The following is a 21,634-nucleotide window of genomic DNA, read 5'->3' on the forward strand; positions in this document are numbered from 1 at the left end:
GTGTACCGGGGGCCCAGGATCTCCCTGAGCTCCCTGTAAAAGGGGCAAGCGGCGGGGGGCGGCCCCAGACTGGCTGGCCGTGTCCCGGGCCCAGGCGTAACCCTGCTGCAGCTCCTTGACCTTACTCCTGATGTGGTCAGGAGTGCAGGCAGGGTGACCCCGGGCAGCCAGGCCCTCGGCCATCTGGGCAAACACATCTGCGTTCCGCTGCTTGCTCCCCATTACCTGGAGCACCTCCTCCTCACCCTCAAGCCCCAGCAGGTCCCGGAGTTTGGTGTCTAATGTGGAGGGGCCCCGCCACCTCTTCCCCCCCTGGCTGGATGGCTGGGAGTCCTGGGTCCCCTTGAGGGGGGTGCCCTGTGGGTGCTTGGGGGGCTGGCTGGCTGCCATGGGTGCTGGGTGGTGGACCGGGGCATCTGGAGGGCATGCAGGCTGTGCACGTGTCTGTGCTGCTGCCTGCATGTGCTCAGCTTCCTGCCACAGGAAATAAGGGGGCGGGGAGCTTTAAGGGTCTGCTGCACACTGCGACCATAGATCTCAGGGGCTGGACAGAGCGTCTCTCAACCCCTCAGCTGATGGCTGCCATGGAGGACCCTGCTATTTCGACGTAGTGGGACGCGGATCATTTACACATGCCCTACTTTGACGTGGGACGTCGAAGTAGGGCGCTATTCCCATCTTCTGATGGGGATAGCGATTTTGACGTCTCGCTGCCTTATGTCGATTTCAACTTCGAGATAGTGCTCAGCGCATGTAGACACGCCGGGCGCTATTTTGAAGTTGGCCCGGCTATTTTGAAAGAGCCAGCTCGTGTAGACGTGCCTGTTAGGGGAAGATCTGCACTGCAGGGGAAAGTCTAATCAAGGTACGCAATTCTAGCTATGCTGATTACGTTGCTGGAGTCAACATACCCTAATTCCGGCTTTCCTACCCTCTCCATAAAGGTAGGTCAACTGGAACATGTTCTCCCATTGACGTCCCTTGTTGCTAACAGAGGGATGAGGCAGGAGTACTGGCACCAGCACAGGTGCCTTGAAAGTTCGATTTAGCGCATCCCTAGGAGTTGAGCTGTATCAAACTACGGAAGATCAACAGCAGCATGGTCACTCGTCCTGTAGCGAAGACGTACCCTAGGAAACAAAGGGAGGGCCTTCGGGATAGCAGGATGAGCTTGAATTGACTGGGCATATTCCTTTTGATTCAGCAAACGGGCAAGACTTTGTCCCATGGGATATCGGCACATGCAGAAGGACATTGGTCTACTCATGTGGAAGCTGAGTGATCCCTGAGGTGTCTAGTGAACATCTAGCTCTTTTGATGAGTTTTTATGTTTTCTCGCACAATGATTTTTGTCGTTAACATAGAGGAACTCGACTGAGCAGGGGCTGGGTGGCAGTTTGTAATGGCTGAGCATACACTGCTTATAGCCCTCAGGGAGAAAGCAAGGCACAGTTGCTGGCCTTTAGGCAAGCTGGCTTGCTGGAAGTATCCCAGCATATTGAAGGGTGTTCTGTTTCTGAGAGCCACCTGATCAAGAGGAGCAGAGATGCAGATCTCTGCCTACGAGAAGTAATGCTGGGAGTCTGAAACTGCCTGTGTTCCTCCTCCATGGACCCTCGTGAGTTGCAGGGGGTAACACAGGTGCTGTTATAGTGAAATTCTGACACCAAGCACTGGCAGCTTGGGGCTAGAATGGTACTTCTCCCTTGGGCAATTATCCTATAATTGTATATGATGGAGTTTCTTTCACCTTATTCAGAAGCACTGAGATTAGCTACCATCTATGATGGTAAATGGATCCTTGATCTGCCCCAGTATGTTCCTATGGGTCTTGTCATATTAAACATCTGGAGGAGGAGCTGCAGTGTTGAAAGATGCCTGGGGTTGATTCTTCACCCCAGGCATCAATGGACAGTTTGGCTACTGAAGTCAATGAAAGGTGAATCAGGGTCCTGGGGCCGGACTGAAAGCCTGCTGAGGTCAATGGGAAGAGTCAGACTTCAGCGGACTTTGGATCAGGTCCACAGAGGGTGGCAAATTAAGCTAGCAGTGCATCAGGTTCCTAAGAGGCCAGTGCAGTTTTGGATTGAGGCATATGTCACAGAGTAAGGCGATAAAGACCCTGTCTCTGCAATGCTGGGTGACCACCTCTGCAATGTTATTTTCCTTCTAGACAGCTCAGAAGTATGGTTGTAATACTGGAGGCCGTTTAGAGAAGGGAAGCAAACTGATCAGATGACTACAGGGACTGAGCCAGGAGGATAAATGAGTCACTTGGCGGAGCATTCTCTAGGAAGAGAACAGATGATTGTCCATAAGTGATGGAGGGTTGTAGGTATGAAAGAGGAAGGGGAAATATCAGATGGGGGTGTGAGCAGAAGTGATAGAAGAAAACTGAGGAAAGAGTGTGGAATATCAAAATCAGGATAGACTTCAGAGATACAAATGTATTCAGCTGTAGCGTGTTCTCCCAAAGTTATTGGTGGTGACCTACTACTTGGGAGGTCTAAACTCTCCAGGAAGGTGTGATGAGGAAGCATTAATGGCAGTAGTCCCGCACTGGTAATGGTTTAGATGCTGGCCCAGTCTCCATTTAGCATTTTCAATCTTTAACTAGTGGTCAGACTGGGAGGAAGAAGGGAGGTGCACTGTCAAACTCCACCCATAAAATACGCCGCACCCCTGTGAACACTAAATGAGACGCTATGGATGTTCAAACTATGTGTCTGGGTTCTCTGAGCTGCTCTGGGCTCCTTGACTGTGCTTCCGCCATAGCAGGACTTCCTGATGGAGCTGCATATCCTTTGCTGTGCTCCCATCAGAGGTATGTGTACTGCTTCCCTTGCTCAGGTGTGCTGAAACAGAAGGGGTGGGAACAGCTACCTATTGGTAGCAAAGCTCCTTGTGTTTCACAGTCCATGGGTCAGCCACAGAATCCAAGCCAACAAGTGGTGGGGATCTCTGATTGCAGTGTGGCCGAAGTGGTGATCCCATCCCCTTGGGTACAAAGGATCATCAAAACTGCAGACAGATAAGGCCTGAAGATATCCCAGTGCCTGTGCACACTGCTATATGCATGTGCCCCTCCCACATGGGACAGTTCGAGCTTCAATCAGAAAATGAGCATTTGGACACAATTCTGTTTTCACCAAAACATTCAAAAGTTTTGTTTTCATTCCAATGCAGAGTGAAAACCAACACTGAAACCTTGGAAGTTGCTGTGAGGTGGAATTGTACTCTGTCCAGCTCCAGTGCTTAGCACCTTTCAGGATGGGACCATAACCCCCCCAGATAACATTATGTGTGGGGGCAGTAACTTTGTGCAAGCAATGCTATGGAGGGGGAACAGAATCACCTCTTACCATCCATTAGTCCGTAGTATCCTAAGTACAGTTTTAGTCATTGTTCCTTTCTGGCTCTCCGTAGTTCACATTTATCGGGCAACTTTTATCCTGAAGCATCTTGAAGCTCCATGCTCGTCTGGGACAGAGGGTAAAACAGCCTTTTACAGCAGCTAGAAGAGCTCAGTCCTGGGAAATCCCAGACGTTTCCTGCTCCCGTCATCTTCCATTGGTGACAAGGGTGCAGCTCCTCAAAGCTATTTAGCTGTCTAACTCCTATTGCTTCTAGGCACATTAGGTGTGCCAATATCTTTGGGGATTTGGGCGGAGAGCTCAGCGAGGAAGAATTTGATATCCAACTGGAAGAAAGCAGCAGAACCTGGCCAGGACCCTGGCCTCTTAATAACCCTGCTCTTGTAAATATCCTTGAATAGGGACGGTTGCAGGGAGGTTTGCAGTGAGTACAGGCAGTGGGTGAAATTGTAGGGTCTTTGTTAGGCAGGGTTTAAGGGTTCCCCCGGCCTTTGAATTTACCACTTGGTGATTGCACTGTTGCAGCAGGAGTCACTAGATGGCGCTGTTACACAAAGTCTTTCAGGGTATGGCCACACAGCTGGTGGAACAGAGCCTCCCAGCTGGGGGGGCAGCAGGCTGGGCTGGGGTGCTGGGCTGGCCCTCTTGGAGGAGCCATGTGGACAGGGCTGTGAAGCTGTGGCTTGGTCTGCAGGTCTGATCTTAGGGAAGGGGCTGGGCTGCATTCTCCTGCCCCAAAGGTTCCTCCTAACTGTCACTGAGCACAGCCCTGAGAGTTGACTCGGATGCCTTGCCTTATGCACAATCTTTCATGCCCGTGAAAAGTACAGGGGGTGGTGGGGTGGAGTTTGCGTGCGCCAGGAGAGTTCTCCTTTTGTGGCATTTGATCCCTCCACTCTGTGCTCCGTTTGCACTGGAGCGAGCGAAGACACACAGTGCTCCTCGGTGCATGGGAGCAGTGGTTGGGGGATTGCTCTACGTGCCTCTTGAACTAGGGTTGGCTAGTGCCACCATGGATGCTGGTAAGGATAATCTGCATGGCCGCTGGGGCGTGTTTACCAATCTGAGTAGATGTCTGTGTACTAGCTTCGATCTTGTGTTACTGCAGCCATACTGTCAGCTGCAGTGCAGACGTGCCCTTAGTTATGGGAGTGGGGCATGAAGCTTGTTTTTGTAGGACCTACAAATATCCCAGTGACTCTATACAAATGCATTGTCAGTGACTGGAAAGTCAAAGTTTAGTTTTGAATTGATAGTTGTTATCAAGTGGATGACAACTGTTTTAAGGTGGATCCAATTTCATATCTTAAGATGTATTTGGTTTTTTTCTTTTAAATGGGATGACATTCCTAGCTTAGGTAAAGAGCTTTTCCTTTCCCCCCCGCCCTCAGAAATATATCTGATGTTTTTTATAAAAAAAAAAAAAAAGAGGATTGATTCAAATAAAATGTGTTTGTATAAGAAAAATTATTTTCTTTTATGAGAAACCACATAGTTTGGGGGTAAATTTATAGTGTTGGCTGGGTCATTAATATCTGGTTGTCAAAAAGTATTGGTTTGAACAAAAATATGTTGTAATAAAAATGCATTGTTTTGAAAAAATTTATTGGTCCCATGAAAACCTATTCGATTCGGAAAGATATGTTGATTTCAATGAAAATCTATTTTTTTCAGAGAGGGAAGAAGAGAGAACTCTCATCTGAGAGGCTGGTGGTTTTCAACCCAGGTTCCTCTCCGAGAGGCTGCAGAAATTAGTGCCAGGCAGACCCATTGAGGAAGTAGGGCAAGGAAAAGCAGGAAATAAACACAGACGGACACAGGCCCTCCTGCAAGAGAAGCATCAGCAAATAAAGCTGGGGCTAAGGAATCGGAACAGAGATGTGGTGCGCATGAGAGAAGCAGACAATACAAAAGCCAATGGACTGGATGAAATGAGGGAGGAGACCAAATGGCAGAGAGGAGCAGAGGAGGGGAAGGCAGCTGCGGCAGAAAGGCTCCTGACATGTGTAAGGTACAAGTTTAATGTGCCTTGTGCACACTGGGCTCCTCGCCTCTTGACACACAAATGAGCTGGTTCCACTCCAGCAGGTAGCTGCATTATCTATAGACCCACTGGCGGCATTCTCCTCCTGTACTGGTTCCCTTCACAGTTTTCTGGGACCATTCTGAGCCAATCTTAGCACATGCTGGTAGTTACGCGTTGCTTTGGACATTGTACTTGAAGTTAACTGTCTCTGGCCCAGTCCCCAGGTGCTGTAAATCTTTTGCTTCGGCAATTTAACTTCTTCAGACATTCTCAATTCCTCTGGTGTCATTCCAAGACCCATATGAAAGGCAGAGAGGAATTCACACTGTTGCATCTAGAGATTTTTGTTGGTAGCCCATAACCATGTATCTGGGCATGTGTGGAGACAGGCTGGACTGACCCAGGGAGAGTGGATAGTTATTATGCATAACCCAGCAGGGTCTGTGGATGAGACATAAATCTTGTGACTGAAGAAGGTTTTTTTTTTAAACCAAAACTAAATGAACATTTTTCTTCGTGACGTGGGAAAATTTTCTGCAAATGCGTGTTTCTTAGAAATGCTCCTTGTCCTTGCTGATGAATGCCCTAGCCGGTCAAGCTGATGTGTCCTCTAGCTTGCTCTGAGGGGATAGTGAATTTCTTTTAGTTGGGCTTTCTTCAGTATTGTGTTGCCCAGGTCTTCAGAGATTCATAAATTATCAGACCAGAAGGGATTATTTGGTTTGACTTGCATAACACAGGCCAGAGAATTTCCCTGGAATACTTCCTGCTCCAATCAAAGCATATCTTTTAGAAAAATACACACACTGGTATTAAAATATTGCCTTATTTCTGAATTTGTCTACCAACTTCCATCCACTGCAACATGTTTTACCTTTGCCTGCTAGACTCAGGAGCCCACTATCAATTTTTTGTTCACTGTGGAGGCACTGAGAGGCTGTGATCATCTATTATCCATCTGTTTATTCTTTAAATATATCATTATGGCATGGTTTTTAATTCTTTAAACAATATGTGGCTGTTTTCTGAGTCCAAGTTATCAACATCCTTCTTGAGTTGTGGGCACCAGAAATTAACATGCTATTCCAGTAACAGGTGCACCAACGGCTACAAAAAGAGGTAGTATGGACCACCCGTTCCTATTTGAGAGGCTCTTGTTCAGCTGACTAAGTGCGTAGAATCACACTGGAGGCTCATGTTCAGTGGATGATATTCAATAAGCAGGGCCTGCTTTCTTGAAGAGCTTTTGTTGATTCCTGATCAGCTCTTGGGGACTTCCCCATAGTTTCCACACTCCTGTGGTGATAGCTATTTTCTTCTTGATGGCTCATCTGCCTGGGCATATCCAGGAGCATGCTGCATCCCCTCTTCACTTTGAGCCTGAATTCTAAGGGTTCTTCCAAAGCCAGCTAGGGATGGCTGCAGGCTGCCATCCATCTTCCAGGTCCTTATTCTTGTTGCATTCCTTTTCTGTCAAGCCTTCTCCTGTCTGAGATGGAGCACTGTGAACCTGGGCTGTGGCCACAGGAGGTGACTGCCTGGGAAAAGAGTGCTGAACCTTTGGCCATTATCTTTGAAGACTCTTGGAGATCGGGGGAGATACCGGATGATTGGAAAAAGGCAAACGTAGTGCCCATCTTTAAAAAAGGGAAGAAAGACAATCCAGGGAACTATAGACTCATCAGCCTTACCTCAATCCCTGGGAAAATAATGGAGAGGATCCTCAAGGAATCCATTCTGGAGCACTTGGAAGAGGGTAAAGTGATCAAAAGTAGCCAGCATGGATTCACCAGGGGTAAGTCCTGCCTGACCAACCTGATTAGCTTCTATGACGAGGTAACGGGCTCTGTGGACATGGGAAAGTCAGTGGATGTGATATACCTTGACTTCAGCAAAGCTTTTGATACAGTCTCCCACAAGATTCTTGTCCATATGTTAAGGAAATATGGATCGGATCCTTGGACTATAAGATCGATAGAAAGCTGGCTTGATGGTCGGGCCCAATGGGTAGTGGTCAATGGCTCAATATCTGGATGGCGGTCGGTTTCAAGCGGAGTGCCGCAAGGCTCGGTTCTGGGGCTGGTGTTGTTCAACATCTTTATTAATGACCTGGATGAGGGACTGGATTGCACCCTCAGCAAGTTTGCAGATGACACAAAACGAGGGGGAGAGGTAGATACTGTGGAGGGTAGAGAGAGAATCTGAGCCAAGGTGGCCTCTTGGGTCATAGAGACAGGCACATCTCAGAGCTGCGAAGCACCTGGTCTCTCTCAGCATGCACATCATTGACTGGTCCATGAACTCATCTGCTTACGGTTGGTGGAGAAATCAGGGTAAAAATCTTGCCAGGATTCCAGTGATTCTGATTGGGGCATGGGTTGGGGATACCCAAGCATAGCTTTTCTCATTAGATTTTAGTATTTTCCAGCCCAAATCACATCAGGAAGTGCAGAGTGTGTCAACATGTGACTTATTTTTAAAGTGACTCCACTTTTCCCCAAGCCACTGTGCAGTACAGGTACGTCCCAGCTGCTGCATTATGTAGTATTATTTCTTGTACAATAGCTCTTGGAAGACCCAGATAGGTCGGGAACCCAGGGCTAAGTGCTATATGTACACACCCAGAGTCTAAATAGTCAAAACAGTCAAAGGGGTGGGAGGGATGGAAAGAGGCAACCAAGGATTGAACTGGTTTACATTAGGTAATACAGCTCATGAGTACCCAAATGAGAACTGAAAATGGGTCTACTGACTCCATGCGCAGAGTGTTATTCATAACTTCCAAGGGTGGCAGAGACCGGTGTAATCACAGACCCTGACCTCCATATAATGCACACTAAGCTTTAGACCAGCATCCTCAACCTTTTCAAGTTGGCAATCCCTTACTCGAAGTCAAATATTATCACAACCCCTTCACAGCTACTATAAATAGAATAAAAAGTGGTGGTTGTGAAAACAGTGTTATGCCCGTACCATTTGTTTGAGTCTGGGTTTAGAGAGCTTCACAGAGTACTTGAACTTTAAGGGTTAGAGTACATGAGGAAAGAGTATATGGGGAAAGAGGATTTTCTTTGCTTTATATCATAATACATTTTTCAACACCTCACTACCCCCCTTTTCTTTCCTGACCCCTCTGAGGTTTATGACCCACAGATCAAGAAACACTACCTCAGATTGTATTCCTTCCTTAGCTATAGCCCCAGATGTCCTTGGAGTTCAGTGAGCGAGAGAAAACAGTTGGCACTGAAGTTCCCTTCTTGACCTCTCTTTTAAAAGGAGCTAAAGTTCTTTCATCTCAACTCATGATATTAATGATGCCACTCCTAGAGGCCAAAGAGAGAGGCGTACGGGGCATCTCTTGCTGGTTAAGCCTTTTTCTCAGCCGGCAGGGCCAGATAAAATTCAGTTTGAGTTTGAAAGCCAGATGAAAAGCCATAATGCCGCCTTAGCCAGGATTATGAGACGTGCCAACACGGTATAACCTGAAATCCACCTCTCTCTGCTTTTCCATTTAAAACAATTGCCACATGTTTGCAATGGGCTTTTCTTTCATTACGATCCAACTCTGCTATTTAATCAGCTTCAGCTTTCCTTTGTTTGTACAAGGAGTTGCTAACCCATACTAAGGGAGAAAAAAAGCCAACCCAAGAAATGTCACTAGTGCTGCATTATCCTTTCCCTGCCAGCACACTCATGCTTGGGTGTCAGTGGAAAGGTTGTCTCTGATTAATATTAATAAAGAATTAAAGCTTTGTTTGTCATGATCACCTCAACTGGTAATGCTGTGTGCGGCTGCTGGAAGTGGAGGGGGAAAGTAAGTGGTATACATTACGTTCATTAATCATTCCATCAGGGAAGAGTTCAAAGCCAATCTCTCCCTTAACGAGCACCACAGATGAAGAGGAGGCCATGTTTATTCAGATGTTATTCTATTGGCTTCTTCTTTGCAGAGCAGTTAGCTGGGATGGACTACTGCACCCTTAATTCTCTCATGGAAGCTGAGATGCCCCGATGGAATTTGGGGGTGTTTGGAACTTGAGCTGTGGTTGGATCCATTGTGGATGTGTGGACATAGCTGTGAAATATTGATTCCACTTTTAAACCCTCAGATTTTAAACACTCACTTAAATTTGGGGGTTGGTCCAGACCCATCTCTAGAACTCAGCAATTCATGAACCAGCCAGAGTCGGGGAAGGTGCGCCTCTGTCCCTCTTTGGTATCTAGGTTACTTGTGCACCCAGGCCCAAATCCAAGGTATTGGACTCAGCTGTGTGCCTAAATACCTGCAGGCACCTGGACCTGAACTCTTTGGGGCAAGGATAGTTTTTCCATTAGATATGGAACATCATGAAGGCCAAAAGTACAATCTGGTTAAAAAAAAAGAATGAGATATGTTCACAGAGGATAGGTCCATCAACAGCTCATTGCCGAGATGGTCGTGATGTGATCCCATGCTCTGAGTGTTGCTAAATCTTGGCATGTCAGAAGTGAGGACCAGATGGCCTAATACTTGACCAGTTTTGTTCATTTCCCCTGAAGCAACTGGCACTAGCCACAGTTAAGAAGACAAGACACTGGGCTAAATGAACCTTTGGTCCTGTCCTGTTCTTATATGTACCTACCACGACTGGAACCCTGTTTCAATAGGGGAGTTTTGGTGCTTCTGTAGTACAAACAGTAAATTAGAATAATAGATGTGGAAGCCACACTCAAGCTCCAAGGGATCCAGGCATTTGGGAGACAGCAGAGCTTGGAAAACTGGTGTTTGCATTTTGAAAACTAGCTTCTAATTTTCTGTTTGTCCTTGATAAATGAGAGCAAGTGAGTATACTGGGGGAAGGCAGGAAGGCCACCCGGTTATGGGAACTAGTGGGCTTCTTGTAGAAAGCTGCACGGTTATAAGAACATGCATAGTTCTGTACTTACTTGGGCCTTCAATCTTGCCACTCACTGTACATGAGATTCCTGTGGACTTTAGGCAAGGTGCAAAGATCCCAGGCAAAGAGGAACTTTATTTTAGGGCCATGTTAAAGCCTGAATCCCTTTCTTGGGCTATCCATTCCAAGCTGCCAGCCTAAAAATGGCCTTTTTAGGAATGTAACCATAGAATGGGAAGACTCCATCTCTGTCACACAGGTGTCTGTAGATGAGTGTGTTTGGCACAGTGACATAACTTTCCCTGTAATGCATCTTTCTTCTGCATGCAATGGACTGAGAAAGCCTTGAGAAGGCTTTGTGAGGCTTTATGTATTCAGATTGCCAGACAGAGTGTATCTAGGCTGTATTTAGCTGTTTGGTGGAGCTGAAAGAGTGAATCTTGCCTGAGGTCTGCCCCTTTCAGTGGAATCACTGCACCTGATCCAAAGTCTGCAGAAGTCAATGGAAGGACGCAGGGGAGATGGTTTCAGCTCAGAATTTTAAAATAATATGTTGTGCACAGCGTGGCATAGGTTCCAAGATCTCCAGCTCTCCTGCATCTGGGTCAGAACCTTTTAGGAGCTTCACATACCCTGTTGGCTCCGTACACACACCAGGGAGAAAGCTGCATTCATGAAGGGTTTGCAGCACGGCCTCAATTCCTGTTTCATTTTTGATGCTATTTATTATTCAAATGTGGAGAGAATCCAGCTGAATCGCACGTTACTATCATTAATTGTTGACTGGGATTAAGGAATCAGTTAAAACCATATCTCCCTTAATCCTGTTTTATTAATTTCATATTCTTGGCAAAAGACTCTTTACAAATGGATCATGCCGCTTTCTGTTGGGACCCTAAGTATGGAAGGTCTCTGGTGTTCAGAGAACGCTTTTCTTTTCAGTTTGATAAAATAAATTAGAACAGGATTAAATGTCCCATTAGCATACAATACAGCTCTGTTGCTGTTACTACCTTTAGGGACGGGGGCTATTAAAATTATTATGTTGCATCTTTCTTGGCTTCCTTTTTCTTTCAAATCCCTTGGTCGTATAACAAAACATGGCAGAAAGATACAGAAGATTCTTGTCTTGTGTGAACACAATAAGGGGAAAGAATTCAATCCTTTGTTTCCTGGCCTGTTTTATTTATTTACTTTAATAGCACCAGAGCCAGATGTGGCTCTGAATTACAGCTTGTTGGGAAGTGGCTCCTTTCCCAATGAGAGTCTTTGAGTGTAAGAGTGTGAGAGGAAGGGCAGGCAGGGCAGGGGTTAAACAGAGCCTGTTTGCCCAATCAGCCCCACCCTGATTCACCTGCAGCCAGTGTCAGGCCTGGAGAAGTACAAAGGGAGGGAAGCCAGCCCAGTTCGGGGCTGACCAGCCAAGAGGCAGGATCTGGCTTTGAGGCAGCAGGGCCTAAGCCAGAGCTGCCACCCTGTGAGCTGCTGGAGGGCACGGTCTCAGGACCCTCCCCCAGGCACAAAAGGGGGAGTGGGTCCCAGGAAACCTCTCTCCCGCCAGAGGGGAAACTAGATTCTCAGGGCCATGCCCCAAACTTGTCCATTAGCCTCTCAGGTGGGGGCTGAAGACGCACACCTCAGGCCCCAGCAAGGGGGCCTCGCCACTAGGCTACCCTGCCATTGATGGGAACCGCTCACAGTGAGATTCTTAAGTTTCCTTCATCCTGAATTGGGGCAAAAAGATCAGAATCTTGTAAAATTTCTCAGCTTCCCTCCTCCCCCTTAAAAAAGCCATATCTGGTAAATCAAAACATTTCATTTTGATTTTGACATTTCTGTTCACTGATCTTTTTTATTTTTAGCTATAAATTAACATTTTAAAACATAAAGTAATTTTTAACTGGAAAAGGAAATTTACATTGAGGAAAATGTCAAAATGGCATTCGTAAATATTTGGAACGCTTTCAAAGGTCCTCAAATATTACCCTTTCCTGCAGACTGTTTCAACACGTCAACATTTTTCAGTAAAAATTGTTCAGCTGAAAAATTCCTGAGGAGTTCTACTATGAACCAAACTGCTTTTCCCGAGAGTTACCTGCCTCACAAAGATGGTTATTTGACTCCTTCTAGTGACTTAGGGTTACCATATTTGAACTTTCAAAAAAGAGGACGCCTCTGAGAGGGAGTATATTTGTATCAGTATTTACCACCTCGCATTGTGTTAATGTACTTTGTAGACTGTAACGCATTAAAACAACTGGAGTTGGTAGATACTGATAGAGAGACACTCCTTCTCAGAGGTGTCTTCTTTTTTAAAAATTCAGATATGATAAACTTAAGTGTCTAAACCTTGTAGCTTTACAAGTGGACTCTTGCAGCTCTGCTAACAGGCCTACTTTTTTAGTTCAATCTGTTTAGATTCCCAAGGACCAGGTTCATGGCCAGCTCCTATAAGCTGTGTCTACACATGCACGCTACTTTGAAGTAGCAGCACTAACTTCGAAATAGCGCCCGTCGCGGCTACACGCGTCGGGCGCTATTTCGAAGTTAACTTCGATGTTAGGCGGTGAGACGTCGAAGTCGCTAACCTCATGAGGGGATCGGAATAGCGCCCTACTTCGACGTTCAACGTCGAAGTAGGGACCGTGTAGACGATCCGCGTCCCGCAACGTCGAAATTGCCGGGTCCTCCATGGCGGCCATCAGCTGAGGGGTTGAGAGATGCTCTCTATCCAGCCCCTGCGGGGCTCTATGGTCACCGTGTGCAGCAGCCCTTAGCCCAGGGCTTCTGGCTGCTGCTGCGGCAGCTGGGGATCCATGCTGCAGGCACAGGGTCTGCAACCAGTTGTCGGCTCTGTGGATCTTGTGTTGTTTAGTGCAACTGTGTCTGGGAGGGGCCCTTTAAGGGAGCGGCTTGCTGTTGAGTCCGCCCTGTGACCCTGTCTGCAGCTGTGCCTGGCACCCTTATTTCGATGTGTGCTACTTTGGCGTGTAGACGTTCCCTCGCAGCGCCTATTTCAATGTGGTGCCGCACAACGTCGAAGTTGAACATCGACGTTGCCAGCCCTGGAGGACGTGTAGACGTTACTCATCGAAATAGCCTATTTCGATGTTGGCTTCACGTGTAGATGTAGCCATAGACATTTGGATCCAGATCTGAAGTTTGTGGCTTGACTTCAGTGGAGATAGCTGGCCTGCTGATTCTAATGGCACTTTACTGATTTGCCAGCTCAGAATATGAACCCATGGACTCCAGTGGTGCTGCACCAATTTGTACCATCTGGGGATTTGATCCCATTGACTGATAGACTTGAAGTCTTTGGAGGTGTTAAAAAACTCAGCCAGCTGCTTTTGGCTTCCTACAGGAGTGACTGGTGAGGTTCTGTGGCCTGTGATATGCAGGAGCTCTGACTAGGTGAGCTTTAAAGTCCATGAGTATATAAGCTATGCCAGGGTCTGGGCCTTTGACTCTAATGGGTCATTTGCTAATAGGGTTAGCATTGACTTACTTGACTGATGATTTGTACCAGCTTAGCATCTGGCTCATGAGTTTTGGTGCATTTTTCTCAAGTTTGAGATTGCGGAAAGTCAACAGGGGCCATTTGTGAACAAGGCTGAGCGAAATTTCATTTTTTCATCTGAATAAATACGCAGAAGAAAAACTGAACATTTAGGGTAAAAATATCCTGTTTCACTGTCCAGGCTCTGTTCCCTGCCGACGTGCCTCAGACCGTGACGTGGAAGGTCCGGTTCTGTATGTACAAGAGCTCACTCTCCATATTTATTGCATTCTTGGCCTCTCTGGCGAGCTTGCTATTAAATAGGTTACATAGTGCTGATGTTATTTTAGGTGGATGCTTGCCTATATGGAGCTGGGCAGAGGCCGACCAGCTTCTTTCGTAGAGCAGTTACAGATGACAGCCACAACTGGAACCGTTATGGACGGTGGTGGTGTGTGCAGCAAGATGATTTGCTTTGCAAATGCCAGGCTGAGCAGGAACAAAGTGCAGAAGGTGAAGACTTGGATCTGGAAATCATGGAGGGTGAGGGAATAAAGGAAACCAAAGGGGTGTGTACAGAGATTCAGCCCTGACCATCACCACCTTTTGTAAGGAATCCATCATAGAAAGCTGTGTTCCTGTGGCCACACCAGCCGAGCCAACCTGGCATTTGGTGGAATGAGCATGGGAAGTCACAACTTTTCTCTTATTCATGGGAACCGTGGACTGAGGCTGCTGATGTCATCATGGTTCTGGTTCAGTTCCTGGCTCCTGTTCCAAGACTGGTGTGAAAGACGTCCATCAAGGAGGCATAGCACATGGATTAACCTCCCCAGTTCAGGCTGTGAGCAGCTACTAGCCTCAGCAGCCAATCTGCAGCCTCAGTAGCTGCCCACCCATTTGTTCCACACTCCTTCCCCAGAGAGTAAATGGCTAATGGGATTGCATACTGCAAATCCCCTGGCCTCACCTCCACCAGCCTTTGCTCCTGCTAGGAGAACCCCAAAGGGAATACGGTAAAGTTGGCCTTCCAGCATCCTGAGCCACCCCCAGGGAGCAAAGCGGCACCAGTTCAGCTGTGAAAAGGGGCTCTCTCTGGCTGTGGAATGGGGCAGGGCAGGGTTTTTCCCTCAGAACCTGCCCTTGTCCACAGCCCGTTGTAACCGATTGTAAGCTTTCCTCCCCCATTGATTTCAATGTGTTTTGGCTCAGATCCCCTATGTACAAGGTTCATAAGGTGGGTTTGGAAAAAAGAGAAAGATACATTCAGACAGGTTGGGAGCTGAAAATGTGACCATCTGTCTGTACAACCAAAAACTTCTCAATCCTTGGTTACGTCCATCACTGGTAAAACTTGGCTGGAGTCAATGGTGCGATTGACTTCACTCTATGAGTCTGAAAGGAGCTCAGCTCCCATTTATGTCCCTAATAGGGCTGGATTTCCCAACCCTGATGACAAGCACTGGTCTCTCTTGAAGATACAGAAGACACCAAAGAATGAACCTGCATTTTGACGGCTACTGGATACCTAAGGCTACAGCTGCTGTCAGGAGCTTTGGAAAGAGATAAGTACAGCAAAAAGACATTAATAAAAATTTTACAGTGATTTCTGCCAGTGACCCAGCAATGACTTTATTTCATTTTCAATCTCTAGGAGCAGATCTATTTTAAGGTAACCTATATCGTGATGCATCGATGAAGCTGTTGTGAAAGAGACCTCATATGCAGTGCACACTGTGAGCCACAAACAAAGATGTGTGTATTTCAAACTTCGGGAAGGAATTATATATACTTAGAGTCATGAACTCTAGGTAATAATTGAAAGGTCAGATTGATGAGAGCAGCCTTAGAGATGCGATTTCTATGACAGGTTGATGGATGCGCCACCATCAAGGTGTACTTTTAATCATAATCTCATTACTCCACTTCTTATGGTTTGACTCACCTAGGCTTGCAGAGGGGGTCTGGGTCCACGTCAGAGGTGAATTGACTGTCTGAGGGAGTGTGACAGACTGGCCAAGAGAACAAGAAAAAGAGAGAGAGAGAGAGGAAGAAGAAGAAGAAGAAGAAGAAGAAGAAAAGAAATGACTAGATCCTCAGTTGCTGGAAGTTAGTTGTATCTTCGTTGAATTATGCCCATTTTACATCAGCTGAGAACTTGGCCCCGTGGAGATGTAAACTAAATAGCAATTAGAACTCACACCGCACTTGTCAGACTTGTGGGGCAATGTGCTCTCTAATTTTTTCCATCCTTGTGCAGAACAAATTTTATTACATGTGCTGAGACATGTGCATTTGTGCACCACCACCCCCAAAAAAACCCCATATACTACTGGCTGTGGGCAGCTGTGGAGGCTTTGCCAGTCACCTGGGCGGCACCTGAATTTCTCCTGGGTGGCTGCCCAACTACTCAGCTTACAAGGAATGCTGTTGTGGGGTTTAAATTGCTAGCGCCATTTTTACTTCAAGCAATAGTGAAATCTCTAAGTATGAGCAGAGAAGTGCCCAGTGCCTGGTATTTGCCTTTGCTCCCCAAAGCTCCCCCCGTCCACTGTGTAATCCCAGCAAACACAAGTGCATCTTAATTTCAGAGGACAGCCAAGGGCTTGCAAAAGTAGCAGTGGCAGTGACTGGAGCTCCAGGACCCTTTGAAATGCTGGGCCCTGCAGCATCTGCCTCCTTTATTGCCTCCATCAGCTGGCCTGTGTGCAAGCATGGCAGGATATGGTGGTCTGGCCTGGAATTGCTGTTTAATCCCTTCAGATCTAGTGCAGGGTTCATACCCCCTTCACACAACACAGAGTCAACCTGTGCAGCCCATTGCTAGGGGATGCTGTGAAGGCCAAAAAGAACTAGAGAAGTTCCTGGAGGATAGATCTATCAGTGGCTATTAGCTATGATGGTCAAGGAAATGTCTCCATGCCCCAGATGTTCCTAAACCTTGAACTGCTAGACGCTGGGGTGGATCACTCAGAATATCTGACACTCTCTGTTGTCAAAGACAGGATTCTGGGCTAGATGGATGGTTGGTCTGACCCAGCAAGGCCGTTCAGACCAGGACAGCAGCACGGAGATGTTAAAGGATTTGTTCAAGTCACGGTACAACCAAGCTGAGACTATAACCCTGGGGTGAGCTTTACCCTCTTTTAACCCCTAGTTGACACGTGCCCATCTCCATAAAACTCACACACAAACAAGGGGCCTTTCTGTGCTGCTGAAGCCAGACTATTCTCTGAAAGTCTCCCTGCCCAAGAACTTGAAGTAATTTGGGATTTGTTTGGCTTATAACAGTGATCCCGAGACCGGGCCCTGTGCTTGGGAGACTTAGCTGGTGAGTTGGATGGTTGTACGGTGGGCCTGCACCTGCCTAAACCTACCAGATCATCATCTTGTATTGTAATTCATCTTTGCCTTCCTGGAAGAGTTAGTATGTAAATTTCAACCTATTTTTAAGGGTTATTTTCACTCAAGTGAAATCTATCAAAGAAGGAGGGTTATTTTTACAGCACACAGCAACTGCCGGTCCCCATAGCAACGGGCCTAGTGAAATGCAATAAAGCATCCCTCTGTTATCGTAAACACAAAAGGGAACCACTGAAATCTTAAAAGAAAGGCAATTATTACAGAAGGGGGGGCACCAGAAGATTTACAGTCACGTGACTCATCCAAGCTGGGAAAGTCGTCTCTGCTGAGATTTCTCTGTCGCTCTGAGTGAGGGGGTTGCAAAAAGGATGGGGCTACATGAGGGTTCCCTTTGTGATTAGCTGAGAAAGTCGGTACAATATTGCAGGCCAATATAAACTTTTCTATCTCATTTTCGGAAGCACAAAATGAGTTTAGAAAATATAGCCCTCAGGGAGGCAAGCAAGCCGTATCCATTGAGGTGTGATATTTTTCTGGAAGAAAACAGGTCCTGCTTAGTGGTGAGCTATCTCAGAGCTTCTGTTTGAAATGCTTGCATGCAACCAAGTGTTTTTCTGGGTACCTTTCCATGCACTTCTACTTCCCTGCTACTTTTAAGATGTGTCAGTGGGAATTTAGACTCCAAGCCAGCCAAATTCTTAAGCACCTGCTTAACTTTAAGCCAAGGCATGATGCAGACTGAGCTCTGCTTGGGTACCTCAAACCCGAGCTGTGGCAAGCTCTGATATTTTAAGTCTTGGCCATGCATGCAGTCCATCCGTTGGCCCAGCCCACCACTTTACCATTGCAACTCCCTCCTGCTGTACAGCTCTGCTACTGCAGTGATCTAAAGCCAGTGATGTGAGTGACTGCACTGAGCTGCTATTTTGTCTACAAGCCCCTAGCACTCACCCCTATGGGAATCAAAGAGAAGCAGATGCAGGATTTACTGCAGGAAATTACGGATGAGTTCTGGCCCAAGATTTGGGGAGATGCACTGACAGTGGCTAAGGATGCTGAGATTAAACTGGCAAGCACATGTGTATTTCATAAGGACAGCTTTATACTAGACCATGTGGCTAAACAGCTGCGCATGATGACTGCTCTGCTGGCTTTGGGAGAAATAGATGGGCGCTATCTCCTTCCAGAGTATTGTCCCAAATGATGGGGATTGCTGGCTAGGGTAAGGACAGCTGGGAGACCTGGGTCCAGCAATTGTCAATCCAGGTTCACATTGCAATATAGATGTTCAAGCATGAGGCGCCATGGATCCAGGCTAGGGTGCAGAGTAGACATATGTCAGTATAGGAATGCTAATAATAGTAATCCACTGTTTATTTTAGAGTTTGTCTGTTTGATCAAGAACTCTTGCTAAACAGTAAGAGCTAGGTCCACCAAATTTGGCATATATCTTCCTCTTATTGTAACTTAAAGCAGTGTAAGGGTTTGGTTGTGCCAGGAAAACGGGATGTGCCTAGAATGGGATTGTTTCTCATACCATCAAACAGAAAAGAGACATAATTACCAAATCAAGCGTGGGCCTCAAAACTGACACAACGGAGCAAATGTTTAAAGAGGCTGAACCAGATAAAATAGGACAAACCTGGATAAACCTCAATAAACCTTACAGAAACAGGATCAAAGGAGGAAATTTGGAGTAGTGCTGTTTTAGGACTACTAAATCAATGTTGAAGGTTTGAAAACAAGAAGAAAATGTTATTGGAAAACTAACTGACTCTACTCCTTTTCTGTAAACACATAGCATAAGAGTTTATAGGGATAAAGAAAAAATACATTTGATGGAATTCTCATTTTTAAAAAATGTGTAATAAAAACTAAATAGAAGAATTTTAACAATTCATTTTAAGAAGGGCTTAATAAAAATAAGTGTTTTTCCTGAAAAATGCAATAATTAAAGTATGTAGATTATCCTGTTATTTAAATTTAAAAAAAAATAAAAGAAACTTAGCTTGAGTCAAAGAACCAAACAACAGACCTAAGGTAAATCTGCTAGTAATTAGTAAATTAACCTTAACCTGAGTTAAGGACCCCAGGTAAATCTGCTACTAATTAACATGTTAATAACTTTGCAACCCTCCCCCACCATTGGCTCTGTTTGGTGTTTAATCCTTTTTTTTTTTTTTTGTATTCATGTGACCTATGGCTGTGAATGTCTATCCCTTGATTTAGTGTCTACAGTATTCAGAAAAAAATTATCTTGGGCTTTTGCTTTTGCTCCTATAGAAATAAAAGGTAAAACCCCTGCCTGGCTGGAATAGTTGTGAGCAGGTATACTGTCTCCCTGGAAAAGCACCATTGAAGATCTAATGTCAGCTGTCAGTGTTTGGCTGCCCTATCTGGATTTGTTTAGCCAATTGTCATTTATCTGGTAATCACCTTCCTTTCCTGGAAATGCTACACAACTGGAGCACCATCAGTATCAAGATGACATAAAGGAAGAGAGAAAAGGAATGAAAATGGATGGGGAAGGGGCGGAAACAGAGAGAAAGAAAACCCTGGAGGTGGAAAGAAATGCATGGAAAGAGGCACATGGTAGAAACAGAATGTGGTTGAGTTTCCAAAGTGAATAATGATTTTTGAGAGATCAACCTGAGACCTACAAAAGGGGCTGGAATTTCAGAAGCTGCTGGGCTCTTAGCCTTGCACAATGGAGCCTTTTTAAGGTGGTTCATGTGGCGTATCCAGAAACAACATCCAAAATAACAAGATCTAGAAATAGCAACGAAGGGTCCTGTGGCACCTTACAGACTAACAGAAAAGTTTTGAGCATGAGCTTTCGTGAGCACAGACTCACTTCATCAGATGCTCCTTTTCGAAAGGACCCCACCTACTTCGAAGTCCCCTTATTCCTATGAGCAGATAGGACTAAGGGGACTTCGAAGTAGGTGGGGTCCTTTCGAAAAGGAGCCCCGTCTGAACGAGCCGCGCAGCAGCGAGCCCCGTCAATTTCGAAGCGCATTTGCATGGCCATTTCGAAGTTTGGGGCTAGTGTAGGCATAGCCACAGTCAACTTGGATCTCCTTGCCAGAGGATGTTGTGATGACCAGGACTTTAACAAAAAAGAGCCAGATAAATTCATGGTGGTTAGCTCCATCAAGGGATGTTAGCCAGGGTGGGTAGAATGCTATCCCAAGCCTCTGTTTGTTATAGAAGCTGGGAATGGGTGACAGGGGCAGGATTACTTGATGATTCCCTGTTGTGTTCATTCCCTCTGGGGTATCTGGCATGGGGCACTGTTGGAAGACAAGATGCTGGGCTAGATAGACCTTAAGTTTGACCCAGTGTGGCTGTTCCTAAGTTCTTATGCTATGTTATAAAATCTTGGTCTCTGTTCTGATTTCTAAACAGCTACAGTCTCTGTGGTCTTCCATCCAAGGTTCGGAGCCTGATGGCAAATCCCTTTCCCACTGAAGTCAGTGGTTATACCAAGATGGGCAGATCTTTGCATCATAGGCAGGACTTTTATTCTTTGTATTGCACCTGGTACCATGTGGGTCGTGGTCTGTGAGTAGAACCCCTGGGCACTACCAGTAACATTAGGAGCTGAGAATGCTATGTACCTATGAGGTACACACAGGACAGTTACCTCAGGGATCTGCCTGTCAACCAACCCAGTGATTGCACAATGCAAGGGTCATTCAGTGGGTTATCATCCCAGGAAGCCTCAGCAGCACCAAGGAGTCAGCAGGTGTCTCTGCTTGTGTCAGCCAGTTTGACAGAGAAGAGTGGCATCTGCAGATGAAAAGAACCAAGAACTGATTTACTTCATGCCCCATGGAAGCAAAGATTCTGCAAAAGAAAAGCTCTGTCTACGTCATCTCATAACTAAATGCTAATTAAGAGCTGCCTGTCCCTCTGCCAGAAGAACAAGGCTGGATGTTCAAAGGACCCTAAGGAGTTTACAGCCCAGTTCTCACTGAATTGCATTGGTTTTGGGAAGCCTGTCTCCATGAGTGCCTTTGAAATGGTTCACCTGGAGTATCTCCTACAGAATTAATTTCTGGGCAGTCTAATGCATGCAGCTGGCCTGCCTGGTTAGCTACTCCACCTGCATGGCTGGAATAATCACCAGACCAGTTATTAAGTCCAGCACCAGTTCAACAGCTACAATAGCTCCTGTGATTGTTTGATCCCATCCTTCTTCCATTTTCACTCCTGCCTTGGTTCTTGCCTTGTCCCCTCCAGGTAATCCACTCCTGACCCTCATGTTCAATGCCTGACTAGTGACTCCGGCTCTAACTTCTGGGCATGACTGCCTACATCTTAGGTCCTGGCAGGACCAAACGCTCCTCTCCTTAGAATAGTACATCACATGCTCCAGCTTGCAGAGCCAAGATCCAATTCTGTAGAGGCCGCCGCTGTGAGAAGCAGTCAGAGCGGGAGCTCGGTTTTCTGCGAGTAAGTCATTCCTCAGGAAATGAAACCAGGGCACGTG

At 46.3% G+C, this 21,634-nt stretch overlaps 1 long non-coding RNA gene across 1 annotated transcript in view; it reads left to right on the plus strand.

Annotated features, from left to right (window-relative positions):
• The first annotated feature begins 4,295 nt into the window (after window positions 1-4,295).
• Window positions 4,296-21,634, plus strand: part of LOC142018001 (uncharacterized) — a 126,681-nt gene continuing 109,342 nt past the window's right edge. The window contains exons 1-2 of the long non-coding RNA XR_012646646.1: window positions 4,296-4,396; window positions 5,049-5,385. This is a non-coding gene — a long non-coding RNA (uncharacterized LOC142018001). The remainder of the gene's footprint in view (window positions 4,397-5,048; window positions 5,386-21,634) is intronic.

Source organism: Carettochelys insculpta, chromosome 9, assembly GCF_033958435.1.
Source record: "Carettochelys insculpta isolate YL-2023 chromosome 9, ASM3395843v1, whole genome shotgun sequence".
In the NCBI taxonomy this organism is placed as follows: Eukaryota; Metazoa; Chordata; order Testudines; family Carettochelyidae; genus Carettochelys; species Carettochelys insculpta.